This window comes from Gobius niger, assembly GCF_951799975.1.
Source record: "Gobius niger genome assembly, chromosome: 1".
In the NCBI taxonomy this organism is placed as follows: domain Eukaryota; kingdom Metazoa; phylum Chordata; class Actinopteri; order Gobiiformes; family Gobiidae; genus Gobius; species Gobius niger.
In genome coordinates, this window is record NC_136852.1 from 35,763,654 (window position 1) to 35,778,136 (window position 14,483).

The 14,483-nt window shown below is 41.4% G+C and overlaps 1 long non-coding RNA gene across 1 annotated transcript; it reads left to right on the forward strand.

Annotated features, from left to right (window-relative positions):
* Window positions 1-12,650: 12,650 nt before the first annotated feature.
* On the forward strand, window positions 12,651-13,930 carry LOC306967784. The gene is made up of 4 exons (XR_013793208.1): window positions 12,651-12,723; window positions 13,252-13,471; window positions 13,762-13,803; window positions 13,900-13,930. It is a non-coding gene; the product is annotated as an uncharacterized lncRNA (long non-coding RNA).
* The last annotated feature ends 553 nt before the right edge of the window (window positions 13,931-14,483 follow it).

The window sequence follows — 14,483 nt, forward strand, 5'->3', positions numbered from 1 at the left end:
GAAATTTTGCACACATGCTGTGCACCAGTAAGGTTGCAACTGTCCTAAATTTGGAGTGTGTGAAGTGTCAGTTTATGTGTAATTTTCAATATATAAAAAAGCTATATTTTTATTAATTTTATAACTAAAGAACCTTTTAACATGTTTTTGTCACAATGGCCTTCTAAATGTACAAAGAAGCCACTTCTTGTCCTGATTCCTTTGATGGTTCACATAAGCAATTTGGACAAAGTATGTTGTTTTAACAGTAACTTTAATATGGAGAGGTAACTGTTTAATTTAGCCAGGCGAGAGTACATCAAAATAAGTGGTCCTTAACAAGTTAATAAATGTCTGTCAGCATTCAGCACCACGGACAGTTCCAGAGTCACTTCTTGACAGCAGAAATATGGGCAAATCAAATGACAGGATGCCTCTGATATAATTGGCTGCACCAAACTTGACTTAGATTTTGGGATGTTACCATGGCAACCTGTTCAGGGATGGGGCGTGGCCATCATTGTCCATCATGTCTGTGCCAAATTTCTTTTGTCTACGACAAACTTTATTTTTTAATTTTGTCTTTTACTCCCAGAGGGGGGGAGACCACTCACCATCTTCTTTTTGCATAGATGATGTGGAGTGGTCATAATGTCGCCTCCACCCAAGGATGGGTTTATTAAAGAGAAAAGACAAGACATGGTGCCTTTGGCCAGGTCGGTTGATTTACCCAAAATGGCTGACCTATTAGTTGTCTAGCAACAATTTGATATCATTTTTTGATCGGACTGTCATGAGACACGTCTGTACCAATATTGATTTGGCTGTGCCAAACCTTAACAGTGGATTGTTGGATTGGCAAATGTTGGTTTGGGAAAATGGGAAAGGGGACATGGCCATCATTTACTTTTTTATTGGGGTCATGTGATGGATGTTTGTGCCAACTTATTCCTGTCTACGACAAAGTTCATTTTAACACTCCAATTAATTTTTATTTTTATTTGGTGCTCTGAAGGGGGACCCATTTGCGCTAATTTTCGAATTCTCTGTATCAAAACATCCAGGTTTGGGGACTCGATCAACAATTCAAGTTACACTCAAATCGGCCACAGTATGTGCCAGTTATTACTCTTTGAAGGGTGACAGCATGTGCCCAAAGCATACACAATATGCATAGCGTTGCCATGACAACACCATTAATCTTATTTGAAAATGTTTAATAATTTGTAGTGTCCCATTGATGTAGATGATCTGGACCGACCGGGGAGTCGCTGCGTTCAACGCCCTAGGACGAGTTTGTTCAAATGCGAGGGCACGAATTGTCGCCTTGGGCGCCAGGTCACTCGATTTACCCGATCTCCTGTTGGTTGTGTAGTAACCATGTAATGTACTTATTTGTTCAGACAGTCATGACGCACTTGTGTACCAGTTTTGGTTTGGCTATGCCAAACTTGATATTGGGTCATTGCCATGGCAACACGGTGGGAAAATGGGCGTGGCCATCATGACTTTTTTGATCAGGGTTACGTGACGGATGTCTGTGCCAAATTTCATTTGTCTACGACAAAGTTTACTTTTTATCTCCATTCATTTTTATTCGGTGCTCTTCAGGGGGCGCTATCGCGCCCATTTTCAAAATTCCCATATCACAACATCCGGGGTCGACGACTCGACCAACGATTCAAGTTACACTCAAATCGGCCACAGTATGTGTGAGTTATGACTCTTATGAAGGTGACGGCGCGCGCTAAAAACGGACGCAAAATTCATGGCGTTGCCATGACAAAACCGGAAATCCTATTAGAAAGTTTTTAATAACTTTTAAAGTCCCACATGTGTAGATGATCTGGAGCGACCGGGGAGTCGCTGCGTTCAACGCCCTAGGACGAGTTCGTTCAAATGCGAGGGCATGAAATGGCGCCTTCGGCGCCAGATCACGCGATATTTCCCAAAATGGCCGACTTTATGTGGGTTGTCTAGCAACCACGTAATGTACTTTTTTGTTCGGAAAGTCATGACGAAGGTCTGTACCAATTTTGGTTTGGCTACGCCAAACTTGATGTCGGGTCGTTGCCATGGCAACACGGTGGGAAAATGGGCGTGGCCATAATTGACTTTTTTGATCGGGGTCACGTGACGGATGTCTGTGCCAAAATTTATTTGTCTACGACAAAGTTTACTTTTTTTCTCCATTCATTTTTATTTGGTGCTCTGCAGGGGGCGCTATCGCGCCCATTTTCTAAATTCCTATATCGAAACATCCGGGGCCGACGACTCGACCAATGATTCAAGTTATACCAAAATCGGCCAAAATATGTGCGAGTTATGACTCTTTGAAGGTGATGGCGAGCGCTGAAAACGAACGCCAAATTCATGGCGTTGCCATGACAAAACCGGAAATCCTATTAGAAAGTTTTTAATAACTTTTAATGCCCCACATGTGTAGATGATCTGGAGCGACCGGGGAGTCGCTGCGTTCAACGCCCTAGGACGAGTTCGTTCAAATGCGAGGGCATGAAAAGGCGCCTTCGGCGCCAGGTCGCTCTTCTGGCCAATATGGCCGCCATACAGATGGTTGCCTAGCAACCGCGTAATATGTTTTTTTGTTTGGTTCCATGTGACCAATCACTGTGCCGAATTTTTTTCGTCTACGATGAACTAAAATTTTCGGGGTTTTCGGGATTTTGGGGGGTCTGGCCATAGGCCGCAATGTTAACGTCGTTTTTCCAGGGGGCGCTGATGCGCCATTTATTAAAAAAAAATAATTTTGGAGATGTGAAAGTTTTTTTTTTCACCTAATTGAATTTTGGGCAAAAATTCAGGACTTTTTGTCGGTGGGAAGTGGCCGAAACGGCCTCCGGGGGGGGAGAAGAAAAAAAATAATAAGAAAAACCCTTACAATAACAATATGGGCCGCCTGCGGCGGCGCATATTTATATCACCGGAAAGGTCTCACGTCCAGTAACCCACTCGTAAGGTTCATTTTCAAATACGAGCGCGTTGCGCTTGTATTTTACCACTTCTTTGTCAATATTTCTCAATGCGTTTTTTTTCATATTTTTTTGCGAGCAACTACAAATATGCCGCTTTCGCGGCAAACACCTATATCATTGGATAGGCCTCGATGCCCTGAGTCACTCTAGTAGTGTTTTGGGCATTGGGAAGTGGCCATGGTCGATGACGAGCGCAACGCGCTCGTCATCGACTACTTTCTTGTCAATGTTGCGCCTTGCCTGGATTTTTCACCTTTTTTCACACGAGCAGTTACAAATGTGCCGCTTTCGCGGCACACGCCTATTTCACCGGACAGGGCGTGGTGCCGGGAGTCCCCCCTATTACTGTCTGATGCATGGGGAGCGCTCCGCGCTCTGTTTCTTGAGCGCTGCGCGCTCTTTTCGGGACGTGCGCTACGCGCACGTCTTTCTTCAGTGCGCTCTGCGCACTGCCGTACAATTACAATAGGCCCGAGCCCTGCCAGGCCGCTCGGGCCTAATAATAAAACAATACGAATTACACTATTATTAATAATATGAAAAGGTCCATTCAAAAAGTTTTACCATTATTTAGATCATTATTAAGATCAATTATTAGTGGGGAATGGGGATGTCTTGTGTAAATGAAGTGAATTATGGACCTTACTCTGAAGTCTTGAAATCGAACAGTTTAGGTCTCAGTGGGAGGTAAAAGGCCCTGATATTTTTCCTGGTAGTGGAATTAAATTTTGGTGGGGTTTTTAGCTCTTTTTTTTTACTCAAGAAGTAGCAGGCTCGGTTTTGTTAGCATTACTGTGACAGTGACCCTGAAAAGTGACAGGGAAAGCTGTGAAATGTTGCACATTGCATAAACTCATTCCTCTTAGTAATTGTGACAGTAATTTGGGATTTTGGGATTGAGTTTGGACACATTAATGACTTAAAATGTACAAAAAGTGAAAGCAAAACATCCGGTGTAGGGCCTTTAAGGTTAAATAAGTGGCGGGGGATGAACAGTGTGCATTGTTTGCTGTAAATATCAGACTGTGGTGTTTTTCTCACACATTCTGACTTCCTCCTGATTTCAGACTTTATAAACCTTGAGTCGCGGCCCAGGTCTTTTATATTTCCAGTGAATGAAAACTGAAACAGCAGACTCTGACTTACAGGTCGTAGATCTGGACGGATCTCATCGTGGTCTGTCGGAGGATGACTTCAGCTTCGTCACACAGCGCCTCCTGCAGGACACAGAGCCAGGGCTTTATGTTGGAGTTGGAAAAATGATCTGTGGCGGCTCTTATTTAACTGAATCTACAGAGCAAACATGTCAATGTTTGAATCGCTGAGCTGTGGTTTGAGACCTTTTCAGAGAGAAGGTCAGTAAATCAGTTGTTTACATAACAGCGGTCAGAGGACGAGGTGGCCGAGTGGTTAAGGCGATGGACTGCTAATCCATTGTGCTCTGCACGCGTGGGTTCGAATCCCATCCTCGTCGAGAATCTTTTTAAAGTGCCATGTCAGGAATAAACAAGGATAAAAAAAAACCTTTATTAACTCGCTAGATTGTTCAGTAGTAAGTAGTAGCAAGATCACAGGAAGTGATCAAAACTAGTAAAGCTGGTAAAAAATAATAATAATAACTAGAAATGCAATGGCTGCGCCATTGCGATTGACTGCGGAATTGCGGGAAGCGAATGCAGAAATTGCATAAACTGTTCAAATTCCATAAAGTGGTTAATTTGCATAATCTGTTTTGCATAAACTGGTAAAATGCATAAAATATCATGTTGCATAAACTGTATAAACTGCATAAAGTGGTAAAATGCATGAATGGGTTAATTTGCATAAATTACGTAAATTGCATAAACTCTTTAAAATTCATAAATCCTAAATGGCATAAACTCTTAAGTTGCATAAATGGTTTAAAATGCATAAAGTGGTTAATTTGCATAAATTGTTAATATTGCATAAACTTTTATATTCCATAAACTGGTCAAACTGTTGAAATGGCCTCAGTGCTTGATTGGCAGAAGCTGCACAAATGGCTGAAAGGCCTGGAGTCTCCCCATTGGCTGGATTCCCCCCATACACACTAATGCAAAAATTTCAAACTCCCGTATAAAAAAACTGGAAAACTGCAGAAGGCCAATTTTTTCTCAAAACCCACAAGTTGCAGAAGCTGAACATGCACAAAGTGCAGAAATTGCAGAAAATGCAGAAAAAAGTGCAGAAAAGCATGGATTTGCAGCAGCCCCATTATAAGTCAATGGGAAAAATCTCCGACATTTTGGCCGATTGCGGAAAAAACGTAAGTTGCAGAAGTCCCAAAAGTAATAGCACCCTTCTCCTCAACATGCGGAACATTTTGATGCATAACTTGCATAAATTGCACAAAGCATGAAGGTGCTGAAAGCTCTAGAAAATCGGGAAAAAGATGGAAGAGGAATAATAATAAAGAACATGAAAACCAATAATTGACTGCGGAAGAATTCCGCAGTCAATCAATAATAGTTTAAACTAAGAAAACAGTATGAGCACTTGCAAAGCTTCATTAACTCAGATGTCTGTGTAGGCTCTCAGTTGTACACGAGTTGTCCATCTTCAATTAAGGTTTTTGAGTCATCTTCTGTATTTTGTTGTTGTTTGTACTCTGTCAAATACGTATTTATTTTTTTATTAGTTTATTTGGGACACATTAATGAACATTTCTGTAAATGTGTCAGTATTAGCTGCGAAGCTAGTTATCAACTGTTGTCTCTGGGCAAGGTGTATAATGCCAACAACAATTGCAAAACAAAAAAGTATTTCAAAGTTGAGGCTACATACTTACATAAGAAATGTTGATACAATTCATGCATTAATAACATCTGAATGTTCGTTGTGTGACTTGCACAATAGAATGGAGATTTAGGTGCAAGGGCACGTTAGTTCAATCAGACGACATTACGAGAATAAATATACAGTTATTATTTTTAACACCTGCTTAGAGGATCCTGACACTTGGCAGCTTGAATCAAGGAATCAACAGGTGTTTTTAGTTCTTCAGTAGGCCAATTAGTTTTTGAGTTGTGAATGAATGAAGTCCACCTGCAGCGTCAAAGATCAGTGGTCTGGACCTCGCTCGGAAAAAAACACCTGTTCCTCTCGTTTTCCGCGGCACTAAATCATGTTCCGGCAGCGTGATATTTCCCAGTCAATCAGAATGGGTGTAGCAGAGTTAGGGCTGAACGATTTTGCCAAAAATCAATATTGCGATTTTTTTCAATCATTATTGCGATTTCGATTTTATTGCGATTTTCCGCTAATAACTTTTTGTTGCAATACAATTAAATATTGACTACTGATTTAATACAGTATTACTCTTAAGTCCTTTATAATCACATGAAGATAATTCCAAATATTCCACATAGTCATTTAGCCTACATCATTTCCAATAAGCTTATATTGATTTTCTTTTTTTTTGCAAATAGGCTTAATAATTTCTTGCTATTTGCTCTTGTGTTTTAGTCAGTGGTTGTGAGATAAGTTCTTATCTTTATCCAAAACATTCCCAAACATAAGCCTTGAAAAGTGAGCCGCAAAAGACTCTGAACATCAGCTCACGCTCAGCTTCATCTGTGTGGAGGCCGAGACGTGTGGATCGGGAGGAAAGTTTCTGTGATCAGTGCATCAGAGCGTGTAGCGCTGCAGCTAACGCAATGCTAACGGAGGAAACAGCAATAGTCCTGAGCGGTGGCTGCTTTATGTGCGCTGATATTTTCACATCCACGATCTACCGCACACCTGAAGTAGATGGAGAAGTAAACAAAAGCAGGCGGTGGAGCGCAGAGCCGGACGTCTGTGGCGTCTCTCGCTGCTACACTCACTTCTATGGGCAGCGGCATCAGCTGCATGGGCCAAAATCGCGTGTCTGTGCGATTTTCGAAAATCGCAAATGCGATTAATCGTTCAGCCCTAAGCAGAGTCCAATAGTGCTGGTGACATTTTCATAGCTGCTGTAGCTTAAGAAATATTGTGGAGGAAAGTCTCTACAATTGCTGCCAAAAGTGAGGACATTTTTTTAAAATGTCACCATCAATATCATAATATATAAGTATTCTTTCTAATTGTGGGATAATGTGAGATATATGTGTATTTTGACCCACAGCTTTTTGAATGAAATTAGAAAAGCTGTCCGCGCCGTCAGAGCTCGAGCTCTAAACTCAGGCGAGTCCACGGTGTAGCTAGCGTTAGCTCTCCCCTCCACGCTAACGGCCCGACTGTGGTCCAGTTCTGTGGCGGTGAACTTTATGGCCCTGGCACATGCATTGGCATGGCGGGAACCAGCGGGGTCCGCAGGGTGCCCACAAACAGACACACTGGGAGGTTTTGAAGAGAGCTTTTCTTGTATATCATGTGCCGCTGCTCCGTGGTGCGCACTCATTTGCCCCAATGCGGAGTTGTTGAACTACAAATTAGCTCTAATACTATCTTATTCAAATGATGTATTGGTTTTGTATAGCGCTTTTCTGGACACTCAAAGACGCTTTGATTGATTGAGCTGTTTATTTGAGCTGTTTACATTCATATTTTTTAAAGTTATTTAAACATTTCATCACAATTGGGCTCAAAAGGAGTAGGCTGAAGCAGAGTTATGAGTGCCCACCCCTCATTCACCATTAATAATCACCCTCGTGCTGTACATATTCAGTGTGACTTTTTATAATTTGTGTATTTTGTTTTGTTTCCACACGCAAGTAGACACATAATAACACGTGTGCACTAGTCTATGAATTACATTCAGTTCATTCTTTCAGTGTTATTACAAGATCATAATCACAGACATCATTTACATTTTACCGTACATTGTATATTACATAATGGAACGCATTGTACAGGTTATCAGTGAGCATCAATCTGGAGCCAATTATCTGTGTGGTGACATGGAGTATTTCCTTACACTGTATAATACCATTCATTACTGGTGAACCACTAGGCTAGATGAATGAGTTATTATAAATATTATTATTTAGAAAGTTATCTATTTCTATGATGGAAATGAACAGAAGGTTCTATTATTATCATTACTAGCTAGTCTCCACACAGATTATGAGTTATTCCAAAGAAATGTCCAGTATAGTCCCTATAACCTGTCACTCAGTACAGCTGTAGACCCGCAGTAAGTAGACCAGTGGTTCCCAATCCCGACGCATTCCAAAAACTATGGCCACTACAAATGTTTAAAATAATGAATGCTAAAAATAATTTCAAACAAACTGCAATTGGAGTGTTTGATGCACCCTTACTCCTTTCTTATATACTACAACGACAATATGTTCGCTAAACTCTGGGAATAGAATTGAAGAAACAGTGGAATATTTATGGATAAATATTAGGGGTTCAGCTCTCACGGTTCGGTTCACGGTGCAGGACCGTGGTTTGGTGCATCACGGTGCAAGTGCAATCTAAAAAATAAATTGTTTTTTATTAGACAGTATTTATATCCTTCATTCATCAGAGCTGGGGAGGGGGAGTCTGTAAATCCTCCATGACTTCCCCCACGACCGTGGTCATTATGGTGGAGGAGTGAGCAGAAGACGTCCAGTATTTTTTACAGTCTATGGTCGTGTATAATAGTGTTATAACTCAAACGGATTCTACTTGAAAACGAACACTGACTTCAGTGCTCACAAGCTATTTACGACATATGTCACTTTATATGACTAGGGCTGTCACAGTATGAAAATTTTACCTCACAGTTATTGTGACCAAAATTATCACAGTTTTCGGTATTATCGCGGTATTTTTTTAAATGTGTGTTAATATGTTCAGAAAGCACTGATAGTCCTACACAAACTGAAATAGTTTCAAAAAGGTTTAACAGTGCTTGTTACATAAAAAAATACAGACAAAGCCTTTTCACATCAAAGTAAAGGAACTATAACGATGTGTTGTTGATCGTTTCGAGGGTTTTACATGAACTATTTATAGCGTCAGAAACGAAGATAAACCGTCTATATCAGGAAAACTGTTGTTGTCCTTCCAGAGAGCTTTCGCTTTGCAGATTTGGGAAAATGCCATCATTATTAAATTCATAAAACTGCAGCGAGAGTGAATCTATTGCAATCTGCCACCGGGAGCCCCGTAACGCATTGTGCCATCGTGCGGAGGTATCCGGACACGGCTTATGTACTGGCGGTGGCGCTGCAGCCGCACTATGGGGCGACTCGTTACATTCTCCTTCAACCCAAAGTCCCACATCAGCATTTCAGCTAAAGCGCTAACGTTAGCTTACTGCTATAGAGCTGTGGGAGACGGTCACGCTAACGTTAGCTTCCTGCTATAGAGCTGTGACGGTCACGCTAACGTTAGCTTACTGCTATAGAGCTGTGACGGTCACGCAGGAGAGTCAATGGTTCGAAGTCTTGCTGCATTTGCTGACACTTTTTCCTGCACGCTCCGCAAACTGAACTCTGAGGCTGATAAATCCTGCGCTGTCGTGTCGGACATGATTCCAGCTTCGAGAAAGTTTTGTTTGGGCAAACAACAAAGTGCGCATGCGCGGAAACTGCAGCAGATGAGACGGTGGCTGGTGAGGCTCACCGTGCCTACACCGCGGGTGCGGTTATTCACCAAGATAATAATAAAAACACAAAACAAGACGGTCATTTTCACCGTCAACATTTTTACCGGGGTTTACCGCTACACCGGTTACCGTGACATCCCTATATATGACTGTTACACATAGTAAATGTTTCAGTTCAAATGCAGCCACACTAATCCCTCTGAGGGGCCAGTCTCACACTTTCGAAAGGATTTTTAAAGCAGACTTGTTCTCACTGCCGCACTTTAGCTGAGATACATTAAAGGGACTATAAAGAGTTTAAAAATGTTAAAATTCAGTATTTTCCTCCCCCTATATGTTACAGCCATGTCCTCAGACCTGTTCACTACAACTGCCTCTAAAATCCTACACTGTCACTCAAAAAGGTGTTACTTTTGGGTCTGAAGTATCGTCATGCATGAGCTTATAGAAGCTGCAGTTACACGTATGACCTGGGGTGGCAGTAGTGAGTATAAAAAGGCTAACTTGCATCATTTATCATCATTTAAGGAGTGACTTTGTCCATAGTTTTATTCTATTCTCTCCTTATTTACTGTCTGATAGGGGCAGACATGATAAGTTTTTACTTCTTTCTGCTCCTTTTCATTCATGTTAAATGATGTTGTTGCATTTGTTTTTAAATGAATTAAATAAATAATAAAATGTAAAAAAGGAAAAATGTCAACTTACTCACATATGAACACAGGAGACAAACAACAAACAATGACTCACAAAGCACATGCTGAAACTGAGACATGTTTCTGGGGCAAAAAGAGCTTTTTTACATTGCTACTTTAATGTAAAAACTAGCAGAGCCACAAATAAATCAAAATTACAATTATGAATGGCTACAATTAATCACATTGTGTTGAATCAGAGCATTTGAAGATTATGTGAGTTACCAGATTAACAACAAATACTTTCACTTTCACAAATGTTTGACAAAAGGGGACATCCGGATTTGAACCGGAGACCTCTTGATCTGCAGTCAAATGCTCTACCACTGAGCTATACCCCCAACAGCTGATGCTAAAGGAAACTCAGCACAGTCGGTGTGAGGCTGAGCGGCTCAGCTGTTAGAGTGTGCCTCAGGGCTTAAAAACAATTGCCTCCCCGTCGGGGAATTGAACCCCGGTCTCCCGCGCGGCGGCCGTGGATTCTTTCGCTAAACAGCCCTAAACAGGCCCCATTCATTTTCAATGGTAGTGCTAAACCACTGCCCTCCCTGCAGTACCACCTTTGGCCTGCGGCGTCGCTGTTTCGGCGGCTCCGTTTTCCTGGTAATTTTCCATTTTCTGGCATTGATGTCCCGTTCTTCGGAGTGACAACAAGGTAAACAACTTTTCTCCCCAGAATTGTTAATCTTTTCAATGTTTTAGGCATTTAAGTTAACAAATCACTCTGATAGATTGGCTTTTAGGACTGACGTTTGAGTAGTTGAGTGGTTAAGTTACTGTCATGCTGTATCAACCTAGCTTTTTTTTGCGTTTTTGTTCGATGCTTTTATTCAGTGTAGCGTGCATTTCTTATCAGTACTATTTCATCATTACTCCTCTGTACTTCTTGAAACGTAAGTTGTGTGTGTTTAATTGTTTACAATTAACGCGGTTGTGATGCATTGATTGCCTCAGACCAGTCACACGTAGTAATTATACGCTAAAGCTAGCACTTTTTACTGGATGATGATTTTGTTTTTTATCTCAAATCAATAAATACGTGCGTAAACAATGTTAGAGTTGTCCCAAAGTCGGAGTTTCATTCATTGTTGTTCACTCGACTGCAACTTGGATAAAAAGTTTTAGTGCTACGTTTATATATTGGTTTATTGCCGTCTTATGTACTGTAAAGTTATGAGTGTGAGCAATAGAATATAAAGCTACTCACAAATCACGTTGATGTGATTGTTTTGATGTGTAATGTTGAAATTGAGGCATATTTTTTGTATATGGTATAATACTTGTAATATTTGGTTGAGTGGTAACATGATTAACAACTGATCTAATGGAATTCTTGTTGATAGCATTATTGGTCCCCAAATATATTACTTGCACTTCCACAGTTAACATAACTATCTTATAATTATGTCATTATCCACATTATATAGTAGTTTGATTGGTGAATTATTTCACACTAGGTTCTTTCAGTAGTTATTTATGTTTTTCCATGGTTTCTGATTACAATTTATTGTGTCATTTCAGAGAATATGAAGAAGACTGTTTTTTATCCTGGCCGAGTCAGTGTGGTCTTCCGCAAGGGCCCACTGGGATTCCTGAGGCAAGACCCTTCTGATGAGGCCAGAAGAATCAAGGACGACCCGTCCATGAGGGACCGGAGTGCCCCTGTGAAGGAGGAGACTGTGAGGCAGAACGCTCTCACTGTGGTGCGAGTGAGAGGAGGAGATGTCACTGACCCCAAAGAGCTGCTGGGAGAGTACATCTTACAGTTCGGGAAGTTTAAGGGGAAGTCGTTTCGGTGGCTCCTTGAGAACGACGTGGGCTACACATTGTACCTCATTCAGAGCCACCAGAGAGAGGAGGCTGCTGGCACTGTGGCGTCTGAGGGGCACAGCAAAGACAGCCTGATGTCTTTCATCCGCTATGCCCTCAGCTTCCAGGAGATCAACTCTCTCCTTCAACATGAGGCACAGAAAAGACCTGTACCCACTCCAGCAGCAGAGGACGACCAGCAGGTGGGGTTCGGTGCCCGGGCCAGCAGCACCTGGAGGGAGGTCTGGGAGAGCAGGGCCGACGGCTATGCGGCCTTCATCCTTAAAAAGAAGTGCGCTCCGGGGACCAAGATGCACAAGCTGCAGCAGTACCTCCAGAAGAGACAGGAGCTCTCCTCCTCCTCTGTCTCCTCCTCACCTGTCCCCTCCACTCCTGCCCTTCCCTCCTCTTCCTCTTCTGCTGAACCCATGGGTGAGTAGCTGCTTCAAATTGCTGAAATGCATTTTGCCTATTCATTGAAATAATTACTGTAGTCAATAAATAGCCTGAAACAGTCCCACTATACATATGTGATAATACTTGCTAGATTTCAAAGTGGCATTAATTTCCAAACTGATGTCACCACAATTTCCCCTAGGGTAGTAATAAGACATGTATTAATTTTTCGCAGAAATGGAAGATGATGAGGAGCTTGAGAGGGCAATGCTCAGCATCTCCACAGCCACAGAGCCTACGGATATTCGTAAGTACTAAGTGTGAGGCCTTAGAGTAGACTTTGGTGTAGGGCTGCAACTAACGATTATTTTGGTAATCGATTAATCGACCGATTATTTTTACGATTAATCGATTAATCGCTTGGCTGTGAAAGGTGCATGGAAATTTTATTTTTTCCATTTTTTGATCACATAGAGCTAAAGTGACGCCACTTGAGGACATGTTGATGGAGTAAACTTAAAGTAAACGTTTGTGGGAGGCTCTTTGTGCTAATTCTGCTTTCTGATTGGACGAGACAAAGACAGATATTTATGAAATTTACAATGTACAAAACACTGCAGAGCCTCACTTTAAAAACAAAGTAGGTTTTCATCCAAAATACACAATTTTCATGTCTTTTTTGCTCTACTTTAGCCTGTGTTTACTAGAAAACGATTAATCGATTACTGAAATAGTTGACAACTATTTTAGTAATCGATTAGTTGTCGATTAATCGATTAGTTGTTTCAGCCCTACTTTGGTGTGTTATGTAACATATTTGTGATTTGTTTTTCAGCTTTGTCTACACCAGCACCAGTTCCAGAGTTGCAGAAGCCCTCAGGTTTAGAGAGATGTTCGCTGGTGTCATGCCCTAGAAGATCGTTTTTGGACACGTTCTGGTCCTTTGCATGAGTTCAATTGTTCTTGACCACGTTCCGGTCACTTTCTGCTTTGTTCCTTTCGTGTGTTCTGCCAAAAGTCCAAGTGACTATGAATTGATACCATCTGCGATGAGGGTAAGTGACATTTTTATTATGCATGGCTGTGAATATGTGTGAAGTGGTGAGTGATGTTTTGTATTTTAACATTTGACGTGAGTGCTTCCCCTGCTCAAATTATTGTTATTCTGGATAATGTGAACTAACACTTGCCTGACACGTTAAATAATCTCATAACATAACATAACAAGTCAGCAAACGAGCAGGAGAAGTAACAGTTGAATGCTGTTTGTTCATTTTACTAACATCTGGTTAAACTGTAAATGATTTAACAAAAATACAAACTAATTGCAGTTTCTTCTCTACAGCTGCTCAGTCCGTGCCCACTGTCCTGGAGGAATCAGGAGATGGTACACCCAAAGCACTTTACAATAACTCAGTGTACTCTATAGAATTAGAACTCAGCCTTTACAGTGGATACTTCAACACCTCTCTCCTCTCTCCAGCTGTTCCCGCAGCCGTGCCTCTGAAGTCCCCTTTGCCTCTTCCACAAGAGCTTAAGTTTCTGCTTCCTGAGGCCAGAAACCCTTCAGCTCCAGGTCTGTTTTTGTAATACATTTATTCTTACATACCACTATGCACCTTATTTATTTTTTGGTTTGTTTTTATTCTCAGAAACTCCTGGTACTCCTCCTGCAGCGCTCATTCAGCCTGACTCAGAGCCTTCAAGTGAGGAGAGACCCCAAAGTGAGTAATGCACCATCCATCCACCCACCCACCCATCCATCCGATCTTATTTCTTAAGTGCTTCACAGCCAAAGCTGTGCTGTGCACAAAGTATCATTGATATAATACAATTAAAAGAACAGTGCATTATCACATTAACAACAACGTGTTTGCTGCCCTAATTAACAAGTTAGTCAGTATAACCTTATCATACAATAATGAGTTATTGACACATTTAATAACAAACCCAAGTTAAACATGAGGTAGAGTGTTGCAGGAGACACATTGCCTTCTGCTGGTGTTCATGTGTGGCCTTTATCCATAAGGTGGAGGTGTGAGAAAATGTTAGACGTTTTCAGACAAG